This window comes from Artemia franciscana, unplaced genomic scaffold (genome assembly GCF_032884065.1).
Source record: "Artemia franciscana unplaced genomic scaffold, ASM3288406v1 Scaffold_3766, whole genome shotgun sequence".
In the NCBI taxonomy this organism is placed as follows: Eukaryota; Metazoa; Arthropoda; class Branchiopoda; order Anostraca; family Artemiidae; genus Artemia; species Artemia franciscana.
This window is the reverse complement of record NW_027064344.1, coordinates 177-15,000: the sequence shown is the minus strand read 5'-3', so window position 1 is coordinate 15,000 and position 14,824 is coordinate 177.

Here is a 14,824-nt window from a genome sequence, read left to right as displayed (position 1 = left end):
CTTTGACCACTTTAGGGGATTGTAGTGGGTCCCGGCACCATTTAATCCCTAGAGTGGTCCTAGGTGCCATTAGGACTAAGACTAGGGAAACTAGGACTAGGACTGGTCCTAGTTTCCCCTAGCACCAGGACTAGGACTAACATGCCTCAAAGGTAGCCAATATCTAGGACCTTTTTGAGTTCCCCAGGACTTCCTTAGGATTCCCCTAGAGTGATCCTAATTTTCCCAAATGCGACCCCAGGGCCCTAGGATCATTCCAGGTTCCCCTTTGACCACTTTAGGGGATTGTAGTGGGTCCCGGCACCATTCAATTCACCGGCACCAGGAGTTCCCCTAGAGTGGTCCTAGTTTCCCCGAAGCATTCCCAGTGCCTTAGGGCAATGCCAGGTCTCCTTGGGACCGCCTTAAGGAATTTCAGCACCACTAAAGTGCTCCTAAAGAGGTCCTAGGTACCCTTAAGACTAAGACTAGAGAAACTAAGACTAGGACTGGTCCTGGGTTTCCCTAGATCCAGGACTATGACTAACATGCCTAAAAGGCAACCCCACTCTAGGGCCTTTTGAGTGCCCTGGGACCACCGTAAGGTTCCCCTTGAGTGGGTCTAGTTTTCCCTAAAGCAGCTCCAGGGCCCTAGGGCCATTTCCGGGCCCCTCTGGTACCACTTTTGGAAGTTTGGGGGCCCCGGCGCCACTCATATGCTCTTAAGGTGGTCCTAAGTACCCTTAATACTAGGACTAGGGAAACTAGGACTAGAACAGGTCCTGGGTTTCCTTAGATCCAGGACTAGGACTAATATGCCTCAAAGGCAGCCCCAATCTAGGGCCTTTTGAGTGCCCTGGGACCGCCATAGGGTTCTCGTAGAGTGATCCTAGTTTCCCTTTAAGCAACCCCATGGCTCTAGGACCATTCCAGGCCCCCTTGGATCACTTTAGGGAATTCATGGGGGCCCCAAAACCGCTCAAGTGCTTCTAGAGCGGTCCTAGGTGCCCTTAGGACTTAGAATAGGGAAACTAGGACTAGGACTGGTGCTGAGTTCCCCTAGAACTAAGTCGCCTTAGGGGTACTAGGAATAGGAGGCTTCAAAGGCAGCCCGGCTCTAGGACCATTTGAGTGCCTTAGTACCTTTTACCTTTTGACTTTGGCCTTTGACCTTTGAGGACTAGGGGCATTGGGACCAGGACTGGTACCTGGGACCAGGGGCACTAGGACAAGGAGGCTTCTAAGGCAGCCCTGCTCTAGGACTCTTTGAGTGCCTAAGGACCTTTGATCTTTTCATTTTGGCCTTTGACCTTTGAGGACTAGGGGCATTGGGACCAGGACTGGTACCAGGGACCAGGGGCACTACGACAAGCAGGCTTCAAAGGCAGCCCTGCTCTAGGACCCTTTGAGTGCATAAGGACCTTTGACTTTTTGACTTAGGCCTTTGACCTTTGAGGACTAGGACTAGGGGCATAGGGACCAAGACTGGTCCTGGTTTCTTCTAGAACTAGGTTGCTTTAGGGGCACTAGGACTAGGAGGCTTCAAAGGCAGACCTGCTCTAGAGCCTTAGAGTGCCTAAGGACCTTCACCCTTTGATTCTGGCCTTTGACCTTTAAGGTCTAGGGACGTTGGGACCAGGACTGGTACCAGGGACCAGGGGCACTAGGACAGAAGGCTTCAAAGGCAGCCCTGCTCTAAGACCCTTGAGGGCCTAAGGATCTTTGACCGGCCTTCGACCTTTGAGGACTAGGGGCATTGGGACCAGGACTGGTACCAGGGACCAGGGGCACTAGGACAAGGAGGCTTCTTGGCACCTAGGACCACTCTAGGGGATTTAATGGTGCCCGGACCCACTACAATCCCCTAAAGTGGTCAAAGGGGAACCTTCCCCTAGAGTGGTCCTAGTTTCCCCGAAGCATTCCCAGTGCCTTAGGGCAATGCCAGGTCTCCTTGGGATCGCATTAAGGAATTTCTGCACCACTCAAGTGCTCCTAAAGAGGTCCTAGGTACCCTTAACACTAAGACTAGAGAAACCAAGACTAGGACTGGTCCTGGGTTTCCCTAGATCCAGGACTATGACTAACATTCCTAAAAGGCAACCCCACTCTAGGTCCTTTTTGAGTGCCCTGGGACCACCGTAAGGTTCCCCTTGAGAGGGTCTAGTTTTCCCTAAAGCAGCTCCAGGGCCCTAGGGCCATTTCCGGCCCCTCTGGTACCACTTTGGGAAGTTTGGGGGCCCCGGTGCCGCTCATATGCTCTTAAGGTGGTCCTAAGTACCCTTAATACTAGGACTAGGGAAACTAGGACTAGTAAAGGTCCTGGGTTTCCTTAGATCCAGGACTAAGACTAACATGCCTCAAAGGCAGCCCCAATCTAGGACCTTTTGAGTGCCCCGGGACCGCCATAGGGTTCTCGTAGAGTGATCCTAGTTTCCTTTTAAGCAACCCCAGGGCCCTAGGGCCATTCCAGGCCCCCTTGGATCACTTTAGGGAATTCATGGGGGCCCCGAAACCGCTCAAGTGCTTCTAGAGCTTTCCTAGGTGCCCTTAGGATGATGATGATGATGATGATGATGATGATGGTTCTCACGCCGTGTGACAGGGGGACCTATATATGATGATGATGATGATGATGATGATGATGATGATGATGATGATGATGGTTCTCACGCCGTGTGACAGGGGGACCTATCTATGATGATGATGATGATGATGATGGTTCTAACGCCGTGTGACAGGGGGACCTATCTAAATTTTCATGTATACCTATCTGATGATTTGACCGGGACTGGGACTAGGACTAGGACTAGTAACTAGGACTAGGACTGGTCCTCGGTTACCCTAGCCCCAGGACTAGGACTAACATGCCTTAAATTCAGCCCCACTCTAGGGCCTTTTTGAATACATTGGGACCTCCATAGGGTTCCCCTAGAGTGATCCTAATTTCCCCAAATGCAACTCCAGGGCCCTAGGATCATTCCAGGTTCCCCTTTGACCACTTTAGGGGATTGTAGTGGGTCCCGGCCCCATTTAATCCCCTAGAGTGGTCCTAGGTGCCATTAGGACTAAGACTAGGGAAACTAGGACTAGGACTGGTCCTAGTTTCCCCTAGCACCGAGACTAGGACTAACATGCCTCAAAGGTAGCCACTATCTAGGACCTTTTTGAGTTCCCAAGACTTCCATAGGGTTCCCCTAGAGCAATCCTAATTTCCCCAAATGCAACCCCAGGGCCCTAGGATCATTCCAGTTCCCCTTTGACCACTTTAAGGGATTGTAGTGGGTCCCGGCACCATTAATCCCCTAGAGTGGTCCTAGGTGCCATTAGGACTAAGACTAGGGGAAACTAGGACTAGGACTGGTCCTAGTTTCCCCTAGCACCCAGGACTGGAACTAACATGCCTCAAAGGTAGCCAATATCTAGGGACCTTTTTGAGTTCCCCAGGACTTCTGTAGAGTTCCCCTAGAGTGGTCCTAGTTTCCCAGAAGCATTCCCAGTGCCTTAGGGCAATGCCAGGTCTCCTTGGGACCGCCTTAAGGATTTCAGCACCACTCAAGTGCTCCTAAAGAGGTCCTAGGTACCCTTAAGACTAAGACTAGAGAAACTAAGACTAGGACTGGTCCTGGGTTTCCCTAGATCCAGGACTATAACTAACATTCCTAAATAGGCAACCCCACTCTAGGGCCTTTTTTGAGTGCCCTGGACCACCGTAAGGTTCCCCTTGAGAGGGTCTAGTTTTCCCTAAAGCAGCTCCAGGGCCCTAGGGCCATTTCCGGCCCCTCTGGTACCACTTTTGGGAAGTTTGGGGGCCCCCGGCGCCACTCATATGCTCTTAAGGTGGTTTAATCCCCTAGATTTAATTTAATCCCCTAGAGTGGTCCTAGGTGCCATTAGGACTAAGACTAAGGGGAAACTAGGACTAGGACTGGTCCTAGTTTCCCCCTAGCACCAGGACTAGGACTAACATGCCTCAAAGGTAGCCAATATCTAGGACCTTTTTGAGTTCCCCAGGACTTCCCATAGGGTTCTCCTAGAGTGATCCTAATTTCCCCCAAATGCAACCCCAGGGCCCTAGGATTCATTCCAGGTTCCCCTTTGACCCACTTTAGGGGATTTAGGGGTTCCCCCTAGAGTGATCCTAATTTCCCCAAATGCAACCCCAGGGCCCTAGGATCATTCCAGGTTCCCCTTTGACCCACTTTAGGGGATTGTAGTGGGTCCCGGCACCATTAAATCCCCTATAGTGGTCCTAGGTGCCATTAGGACTAAGACTAGGGAAACTAGGACTAGGACTGGTCTAGTTTCCCCTTGCACCAGGGACTGGGACTAAAATGCCTCAAAGGTAGCCCAATATCTAGGACCTTTTTGAGTTCCCCAGGACTTCTGTAGAGTTCCCCTAGAGTGGTCCTAGTTTCCCCGAAGCATTCCCAGTGCCTTAGGGCAATGCCCAAGTCTCCTTGGAACCGCCTTAAGGGATTTCAAACACCCACTCAAGTGCTCCTAAGGAGGTCCTAGGTACCCTTAAGACTAAGACTAGAGAAACTAAGACTAGGACTGGTCCTGGGTTTCCCTAGATCCAGGACTATGACTAACATTCCCTAAAAAGGCAACCCCACTCTAGGGCCTTTTGAGTGCCCTGGGACCACCGTAAGAATCCCCTTGAGAGGGTCTAGTTTTCCCTAAAGCAGCTCCAGGCCCTAGGGCCATTTCCGGCCCTCTGGTACCACTTTAGGAAGTTTGGGGGCCCCGGCGCCACTCATATGCTCTTAAGGTGGTTTAGTCCCTAGATTTAATTTAATCCCCTAGAGTAGTCCTAGGTGCCATTAGGACTAAGACTAGGGAAACTAGGACTAGGACTGGTCCTAGTTTCCCCTAGCACCAGGACTAGGACTAACATGCCTCAAAGGTAGCCAATATCTAGGACCTTTTTGAGTTCCACAGGACTTCCATAGGGTTCCCCTAGAGTGATCCTAATTTCCCCAAATGCAACCCCAGGGCCCTAGGATCATTCCAGGTTCCCCTTTGACCACTTTAGGGGATTTTAGTGGGTCCGGGCACCATTAAATCCCCTAGAGTGGTCCTAAGGTGCCATTAGGACTAAGACTAGGGAAACTAGGACTAGGACTGGTCCTAGTTTCCCCTAGCACCAGGACTGGGACTAACAAGCCTCAAAGGTAGCCAATATCTAGGACCTTTTTGAGTTTCCTAGGACTTCTGTAGAGTTCCCCTAGAGTGGTCCTAGTTTCCCCGAAGCATTCCCAGTGCCTTAGGGGCAATGCCAGGTCTCCTTGGGACCGCCTTAAGGATTTTCTGCACCACTCAAGTGCTCCTAAAGAGGTCCTAGGTACCCTTAACACTAAGACTAGAGAAACTAAGGACTAGGCCTGGTCCTGGGTTTCCCTAGATCCAGGACTATGACTAACATTCCTAAAAGGCAACCCCACTCTAGGTCCTTTTTGAGTGCCCTGGGACCACCGTAAGGTTCCCCTTGAGAGGGTCTATTTTTCCCTAAAGCAGCTCCAGGGCCCTAGGGCCATTTTCGGCCCCTCTGGTACCACTTTGGGAAGTTTGGGGGCCCCGGTGCCGCTCATATGCTCTTAAGGTGGTCCTAAGTACCCTTAATACTAGGACTAGGGAAACTAGGACTAGTAAAGGTCCTGGGTTTCCTTAGATCCAGGGACTAAGGACTAACATGCTCAAAGGCAGCCCCAATCTAGGACCTTTTGAGTGCCCCGGGACCGCATAGGGTTCTCGTAGAGTGATCCTAGTTTCCTTTTAAGCAACCCCAGGGCCCTAGGGCCATTCCAGGCCCCTTGGATCACTTTAGGGGAATATCATGGGGGCCCCGAACCGCTCAAGTGCTTCTAGAGCTTTCCTAGGTGCCCCTTAGGACTTAGAATAGGGAAACTAGGACTAGGACTGGTGCTGAGTTCCCCTAGAACTAAGTCGCCTTAGGGGGTACTAGGACTAGGAGGCTTCAAAGGCAGCCCGGCTCTAGGACCATTTGAGTGCCTAATTACCTTTTACCTTTTGACTTTGGCCTTTGACCTTTGAGGACTAGGGGCATTGGGACCAGGACTGGTACCCGGACCAGGGGCACTAGGACAATGAGGCTTCTAAGGCAGCCTTGCTCTATACTCTTTGAGAGCCTAAGGACCTTTGACCTTTTCATTTTGGCCTTTGACCTTTGAGGACTAGGGGCATTGGGACCAGGACTGGTACCAGGGACCAGGGGCACTACGACAAGCAGGCTTCAAAGGCAGCCCTGCTCTAGGACCCTTTGAGTGCCTAAGGACCTTTGACTTTTTGACTTAGGCCTTTGACCTTGTGAGGACTAGGACTAGGGCATTGGGACCAAGGACGGTCCTGGTTCTTCTAGAACTAGGTTGCTTTAGGGGTACTAGGACTAGGAGGCTTCAAAGGCAGACCTGCTCTAGAGCCTTGAGTGCCTAAGGACCTTCACCCTTTGACTCTGGCCTTTGACCTTTAAGGCCTAGGGGCGTTGGGACCAGGACTGGTACCAGGGACCAGGGGCACTAAGACAGAAGGCTTCAAAGGCAGCCCTGCTCTAGGACCCTTTGAGGGCCTAAGGACCTTTGACCTTTTGACTCTGGCCTTTGACCTTTGAGGACTAGGGGCATTGGGACCGGGACTGGTACCAGGGACCAAGGGCACTAGGATAAGAGTCTTCAAAGGCAGCCCTGCTCTAGGAACCATAGAGTGCCTATAGACCTTTGACCTTTTGACTTTGGCTTTTGACCTTTGAGGACTAGGACTAGGGGCATTGGGACCAGGACTGGTACTGATGTCCACCTAGAACAAGCTTGCTTTAGAGGCACTAGGATTAGGAGGCTTCAAAGGCAGCCCTGCTCTAGGACCCCTTTTGAGTGCCTAAGGACCTTTGACCTTTTGACCTTTTCATCGTGAGAACTTGGTTATTTTTCAAGTATACTTGTAAAACAGCGTGAGAACTTGGTCGTTTTTTGAATATACTTGAAAAATATTGTGAATAACTGGTAAAATGGACAGGTTCTCACGCTGTTTGACCGGGACTGGGACTAGGACTAGGACTAGTAACTAGGACTGGTCCTCGGTTACCCTAGCCCCAGGACTAGGACTAACATGCCTTAAATTCAGCCCCACTCTAGGGCCTTTTTGAATGCCTTGGGACCTCCATAGGGTTCCCCTAGAGTGATCCTAATTTCCCCAATGCAACCCCAGGGCCCTAGGATCATTCCAGGTTCCCCTTTGACCACTTTAAGGGATTGTAGTGGGTCCCGGCACCATTTAATCCCCTAGAGTGGTCCTAGGTGCCATTAGGACTAAGACTAGGGAAACTAGGACTAGAAATGGTCCTAGTTTCCCCTAGCACCAGGACTAGGACTAACATGCCTCAAAGGTAGCCAATATCTAGACCTTTTTGAGTTCCCCAGACTTCCATAGGGTTCCCCTAGAGTGATCCTAAATTCCCCAAATGCAACCCCAGGGCCCTAGGATCATTCCAGGTCCTGACTTTCAAATATAAACTTTCAAATATACCTGAAAAATGGCAGGTTCTCACGCCGTGTGACAGGGGGACCTATCTAAATTTTCATGTATATCTGAAAATGGACAGGTTCTCACGCTGTTTGACCGGGGACTGGGACTAGGACTAGGACTAGTAACTAGGACTAGGGACTGGTCCTTGGTTACCCTAGCCCCAGGACTAGGACTAACATGCTTAAATGCAGCCCCACTCTAGGGCTTTTTGAATGCCATGGGACCTCCATAGGGTTCCCCTAGAGTGATCCTAATTCCCCAAATGCAACCCCAGGGCCCTAGGATCATTCCAGGTTCCCCTTTGACCACTTTAGGGGATTGTAGTGGGTCCCGGCACCATTTAATCCCCCTAGAGTGGTCCTAGGTGCCATTAGGACTAAGGACTAGGGAAACTAGGACTAGGACTGGTCCTAGTTTCCCCTAGCACCAGGACTAGGACTAACATGCCTCAAAGGTAGCCAATATCTAGGACCTTTTTGAGTTCCCCAGGACTTCCGTAGAGATCCCCTAGAGTGGTACTAGTTTCCCCGAAGCATTCCCAGTGCCTTAGGGCAAATGCCAGGTCTCCTTGGGACCGCCTTAAGGAATTTCAGCACCACTCAAGTGCTCCTAAAGAGGTCCTAGGTACCTTTAAGACTAAGACTAGAGAAACTAAGACTAGGACTGGTCCTGGGTTTCCCTAGATCCAGGACTATGACTAACAAGCCTAAAAGGCAACCCCACTCTAGGGCCTTTTTGAGTGCCCTGGGACCACCGTAAGGTTCCCCTTGAGTGGGTCTAGTTTTTCCTAAAGCAGCTCCAGGGCCCTAGGGCCATTTCAGCCCCTCTGGGACCACTTTTGGGAAGTTTAGGGACCCCGGCGCCACTCATATGCTCTTAAGGTGGTCCTAAGTACCCTTAATACTAGGACTAGGGAAACTAGGGACTAGTACAGGTCCTGGGTTTCCTTATATCCAGGACTAGAACTAACATGCCTCAAAGGCAGCCCAAATCTAGGGCCTTTTGAGTACCCTGGGACCGCCATAGGGTTCTCGTAGAGTGATCCTAGTTTCCCCTTTAAGCAACCCAGGGCCCTAAGGCCATTCAGGCCCCCTTGGATCACTTTAGGGAATTCATGGGGGCCCCAAAACCGCTCAAGTGCTTCTAGAGCGGTCCTAGGTGCCCTTAGGACTTAGAATAGGGAAACTAGGACTAGGACTGGTGCTGAAGTTCCCCTAGAACTAAGTCGCCTTACGGGTACTAGGACTAGGAGGCTTCAAAGGCAGCCCGGCTCTAGGACCATTTGAGTGCCTAAGTACCTTTTACCTTTTGACTTTGGCCTTTGACCTTTGAGGACTAGGGGCATTGGGACCAGGACTGGTACCCGGGACCAGGGACACTAGGACAAGGAGGCTTCTAAGCAGCCCTGCTCTAGGACTCCCTTGAGTGCCTAAGGACCTTTGACCTTTTCATTTTGGCCTTTGACCTTTGAGGACTAGGGGCATGGGACCAGGACTGGTACCAGGGACCAGGTGCACTACGACAACCAGGCTTCAAAGGCAGCCCTGCTCCAGGACATTTTGAGTGCCTAAGGACCTTTGACTTTTTGACTTAGGCCTTTGACCTTTGAGGACTAGGACTAGAGGCATTGGGACCAAGACTGGTCCTGGTTTCTTCTAGAACTAGGTTGCCTTAGGGGCACTAGGACTAGGAGGCTTCAAAGGCAGACCTGCTCTAGAGCCTTGAGTGCCTAAGGACCTTCACCCTTTGGACTCTGGCCTTTGACCTTTAAGGCCTAGGGGCGTTGGGACCAGGACTGGTACCAGGGACCAGGGGCACTAGGACAGAACGCTTCAAAGGCAGCCCTGCTCTAGGACCCTTTGAGGGCCTAAGGACCTTTGACCTTTTGACTCTGGCCTTTGACCTTTGAGGACTAGGGGCATTGGGACCAGGACTGGTACCAGGGACCAGGGGTACTAGGATAAGAGTCTTCAAAGGCAGCCCTGCTCTAGGAACCATAGAGTGCCTAAAGACCTTTGACCTTTTGACTTTGGCTTTTGACCTTTGAGGACTAGGACTAGAGGCATTGGGAACAGGACTGGTACTGATGTCACCTAGAACAAGCTTGCTTTAGAGGCACTAGGATTAGGAGGCTTCAAAGGCAGCCCTGCTCTAGGACCCTTTGAGTGCCTAAGGACCTTTGACCTTTCGACCTTTTGATCGTGAGGAACTTGGTTATTTTTCAAGTATACTTGTAAAACAGCGTGAGAACTTGGTCGTTTTTCGAATATACTGGAAAAATATTGTGAATAACTGGTAAATTACCAGTTAAACACGATTCTTTTGCAATTACATTTGAAAACAGCTATTCCAGTTGGTGTTTAATGTCATACTATATCTCTTTACTAAGTTTTGTGTTCTTCCGGGTCCTAAAGAAAAAAATTAATTTTGATCGTGAGAACTTGGTATTTTTCAAGTGTACTTGTAAAATAGCGTGAGACCTTGGTCGTTTTCGAAATTACTGGAAAAATATTGTGAATAACTGGTAAATTACCGGTTAAACACGGTTCTTTTGCAATTATATTTGAAAACAGCTATTCCTGTTGGTGTTTAGTGTCATACTATAACTCTTTACGAAGTGTTGCGTTCTTCCGGGTCCTTAAAAAAATTAGTTTAATATTTTTTAAAGTTATAACCCTGCGAAAGACCGACTAGCTGCAGTTTAGAACAACTAGACACTGAAGTTTAAAACATGAACAAAAAAAACTTTTTTCTTTAAGCTTGTACTCTTAGAATTGAGTTCCAGGAGACATATAGAATCATAGGAAAGAATCTGCAACACTTTCTAGCTTTCTTAGTATTTGAAATAGTATTTTCATTTTTTGATCGTGAGAACTTGGTTATTTTTCAAGTATACTTGTAAAACAGCGTGAGAACTTGGTCGTTTTTCGAATATACTGGAAAAATATTGTGAATAACTGGTAAATAACCAGTTAAAACACGGTTCTTTTGCAATTACATTTGAAAACAGCTATTCCAGTTGGTGTTTAATGTCATACTATATCTCTTTACTAAGTGTTGTGTTCTTCCGGGTCCCTAAAGAAAAAAAATTAATTTTGATCGTGAGAACTTGGTTATTTTGAATGAATATGAAAGAATATGCAACACTTTTATAGCTTTCTTAGTATTTGAAATAGTATTTTCATTTTTTGATCGTGAGAACCTGGTTATTTTTCAAGTATACTTGTAAAGAAGCGTGAGAACTTGGTCGTTTTTCGAATATACTGGAAAGTTATTGTGAATAACTGTTAATTTTTTTAAGAAAAAAATTAATTTTGATCGTGAGAACTTGGTTATTTTTCAAGTATACTTGTAAAACAGCGTGAGAACTTGGTCGTTTTTCAAATATACTGGAAAAATATCGTGACTAACTGGTAAATTACCAGTTAAACACGGTTCTTTTGCAATTACATTTGAAAACAGCTTTTCCTGTTGGTGGTTTAATGTCATACTATATCTCTTTACTAAGTGTTGTGTTCTTCCGGGTCCTTAAGAGAAAAATTATTTTTGATCGTGAGAACTTGGTTATTTTTCAAGTATACTTGTAAAACAGCGTGAGAACTTGGTCGTTTTTCGAATATACTGGAAAAATAACGTGAATAACTGGTAAATTACCAGTTAAACACGGTTCTTTTTGCAATTACATTTGAAAACAGCTATTCCTGTTGGTGTTTAATGTCATACTATATCTCTTTACTAAGTGTTTTGTTCTTCTGGTCCTTAAGAGAAAAATTATTTTTGATCGTGAGAACTTGGTTATTTTTCAAGTATACTTGTAAAACAGCGTGAGAACTTGGTCGTTTTTCAAATATACTGGAAAAATATCGTGAATAATCGGTAAATTACCAGTTAAACACGGTTCTTTTGCAATTACATTTGAAAACAGCTATTTCTGTTGTGTTTAATGTCAAACTATAACTCTTTACTGAGTGTTGCGTTCTTTCTGGTCCTTTAAAAAAAATTAGTTTAATATTTTTTAAAGTTATAACCATGCGAAAAACCGACTAGCTGCTGTGTAGAACAACTAGGCACTGAAGTTTAAAAACATGAACAAAAAAAAAACTTTTTTCTTTAGGCTTGTGCTCATAGAATTGAGTTCCAGGAGACATATAGAATCATAGGAAAAGAATATGCAACACTTTATAGCTTTCTTAGTATTTGAAATAGTATTTTCATTTTTTGATCGTGAGAACCTGGTTATTTTTCAAGTATACTTGTAAAGAAGCTTGAGAACTTGGTCGTTTTTCAAATATAATGGAAAAAATATCGTGAATAACTGGTAAATTACCAGTTAAACACGGTTCTTTTGCAATTACATTTGAAAACAGCTATTCCTGTTGGTGTTTAATGTCATACTATATCTCTTTACTAAGTGTTTTGTTCTTCTGGGTCCTTAAGAGAAAAATTATTTTTGATCGTGAGAACTTGGTTATTTTTCAAGTATACTTGTAAAGAAGCGTGAGAACTTGGTCGTTTTTCAAATATACTGGAAAAATATCGTGAATAACTGGTAAATTACCAGTTAAAACACGGTTCTTTTGCAATTACATTTGAAAACAGCTATTCCTGTTGGTGTTTAATGTCATACTATATCCTCTTTACTAAGTGTTGTGATCTTCCGGGTCCTTAAGAGAAAAATTATTTTTGATCGTGAGAAACTTGGTTATTTTTCAAGTATACTTGTAAAGCAGCGTGAGAACTTGGTCGTTTTTCGAATATACTGGAAAAATATCGTGAATAACTGGTAAATTACCAGTTAAAACACGGTTCTTTTTGCAATTACATTTGAAAACAGCTATTCCTGTTGGTGTTTAATGTCATACTATATCTCCTTTACTAAGTGTTTTGTTCTTCTGGGTCCTTAAGAGAAAAATTATTTTTGATCGTGAGAACTTGGTCCTTTTTCAAGTATACTTGTAAAACAGCGTGAGAACTTGGTCGTTTTTCAAATATACTGGAAAAATATCGTGAATAACTGGTAAATTACCAGTTAAACACGGTTCTTTTGCAATTACATTTGAAAACAGCTATTCCTGTTGGTGTTTAATGTCAAACTATAACTCTTTACTGAGTGTTGCGTTCTTCCTGGTACTTAAAAAAAAATTAGTTTAATATTTTTTAAAGTTATAACCATGCGAAAAACCGACTAGCTGCTGTGTAGAACAACTAGGCACTGAAGTTTAAAACATGAACAAAAAAAACTTTTTTCTTTAGGCTTGTGCTCATAGAATTGAGTTCCAGGAGACATATAGAATCATAGGAAAGAATATGCAACACTTTATAGCTTTCTTAGTATTTGAAATAGTATTTTCATTTTTTGATCGTGAGAACCTGGCTAATTTTCAAGTATACTTGTAAAGAAGCGTGAGAACTTGGTCGTTTTTCAAATATACTGGAAAAAATATCGTGAATAACAGGTAAATTACCAGTTAAACACGGTTCTTTTGCAATTACATTTGAAAACAGCTATTCCTGTTGGTGTTTAATGTCATACTATATCTCTTTACTAAGTGTTGTGTTCTTCCGGGGTCCTTAAGAGAAAAATTATTTTTGATCGTGAGAACTTGGTTATTTTTCAAGTATACTTGTAAAGTAGCGTGAGAACTTGGTTGTTTTTTCGAATATACTGGAAAAATATCGTGAATAACTGGTAAATTACCAGTTAACACGGTTCTTTTGCAATTACATTTGAAAAACAGCTATTCCTGTTGGTGTTTAATGTCATACTATATCTCTTTACTAAGTGTTGTTTTCTTCTGGGTCCTTAAGAGAAAAATTATTTTTGATCGTGAGAACTTGGTTATTTTTCAAGTATACTTGTAAAACAGCGTGAGAACTTGGTCGTTTTTCAAATATACTGGAAAATATCGTGAATAACTGGTAAATTACCAGTTAAACACGTTCTTTTGCAATTACATTTGAAAACAGCTATTCCTGTTGGTGTTTAATGTCAAACTATAACTCTTTACTGAGTGTTGCGTTCTTTCTGGTCCTTAAAAAAAAATTAGTTTAATATTTTTTAAAGTTATAACCATGCGAAAAACCGACTAGCTGCTGTGTAGAACAACTAGGCACTGAAGTTTAAAACATGAACAAAAAAAAACTTTTTTCTTTAGGCTTGTGCTCATAGAATTGAGTTCCAGGAGACATATAGAATCATAGGAAAGAATATGCAACACTTTATAGCTTTCTTAGTATTTGAAATAGTATTTTCATTTTTTGATCGTGAGAACCTGGTTATTTTTCAAGTATACTTGTAAAGAAGCGTGAGAACTTGGTCGTTTTTCAAATATACTGGAAAAATATCGTGAATAACTGGTAAATTACCAGTTAAAACACGGTTCTTTTGCAATTACATTTGAAAACAGCTATTCCTGTTGGTGTTTAATGTCATACTATATCTCTTTACTAAGTGTTGTGTTCTTCCGGGTACTTAAGAGAAAAATTATTTTTGATCGTGAGAACTTGGTTATTTTTCAAGTATACTTGTAAAACAGCGTGAGAACTTGGTCGTTTTTCGAATATACTGGAAAAATATCGTGAATAACTGGTAAATTACCAGTTAAACACGGTTCTTTTGCAATTACATTTGAAAACAGCTATTCCTGTTGGTGTTTATAGTCATACTATATCTTTTTACTAAGTGTTATGTTCTTCTGGGTCCTGAAGAGAAAAATTATTTTTGATCGTGAGAACTTGGTTATTTTTCAAGTATACTTGTAAAACAGCGTGAGAACTTGGTCATTTTTCAAATATACTGAAAAAATATCGTGAATAACTGGTAAATTACCAGTTAAACACGGTTCTTTTGCAATTACATTTGAAAACAGCTATTCCTGTTGGTGTTTAATGTCAAACTATAACTCTTTACTGAGTGTTGCGTTCTTCCTGGTCCTTAAAAAAAATTAGTTTAATATTTTTTAAAGTTATAACCATGCAAAAAACAGACTAGCTGCTGTGTAGAACAACTAGGCACTGAAGTTTAAAACATGAACAAAAAAAAAACTTTTTTCTTTAGGCTTGTGCTCATAGAATTGAGTTCCAGGAGACATATAGAATCATAGGAAAGAATATGCAACACTTTATAGCTTTTTTAGTATTTGAAAATAGTATTTTCATTTTTGATCGTGAGAACTTGGTTATTTTTCAAGTATACTTGTAAAGAAGCGTGAGAACTTGGTCGTTTTTCAAATATACTGGAAAAATATCGTGAATAACTGGTAAATTACCAGTTAAACACGGTTCTTTTGCAATTACATTGAAAACA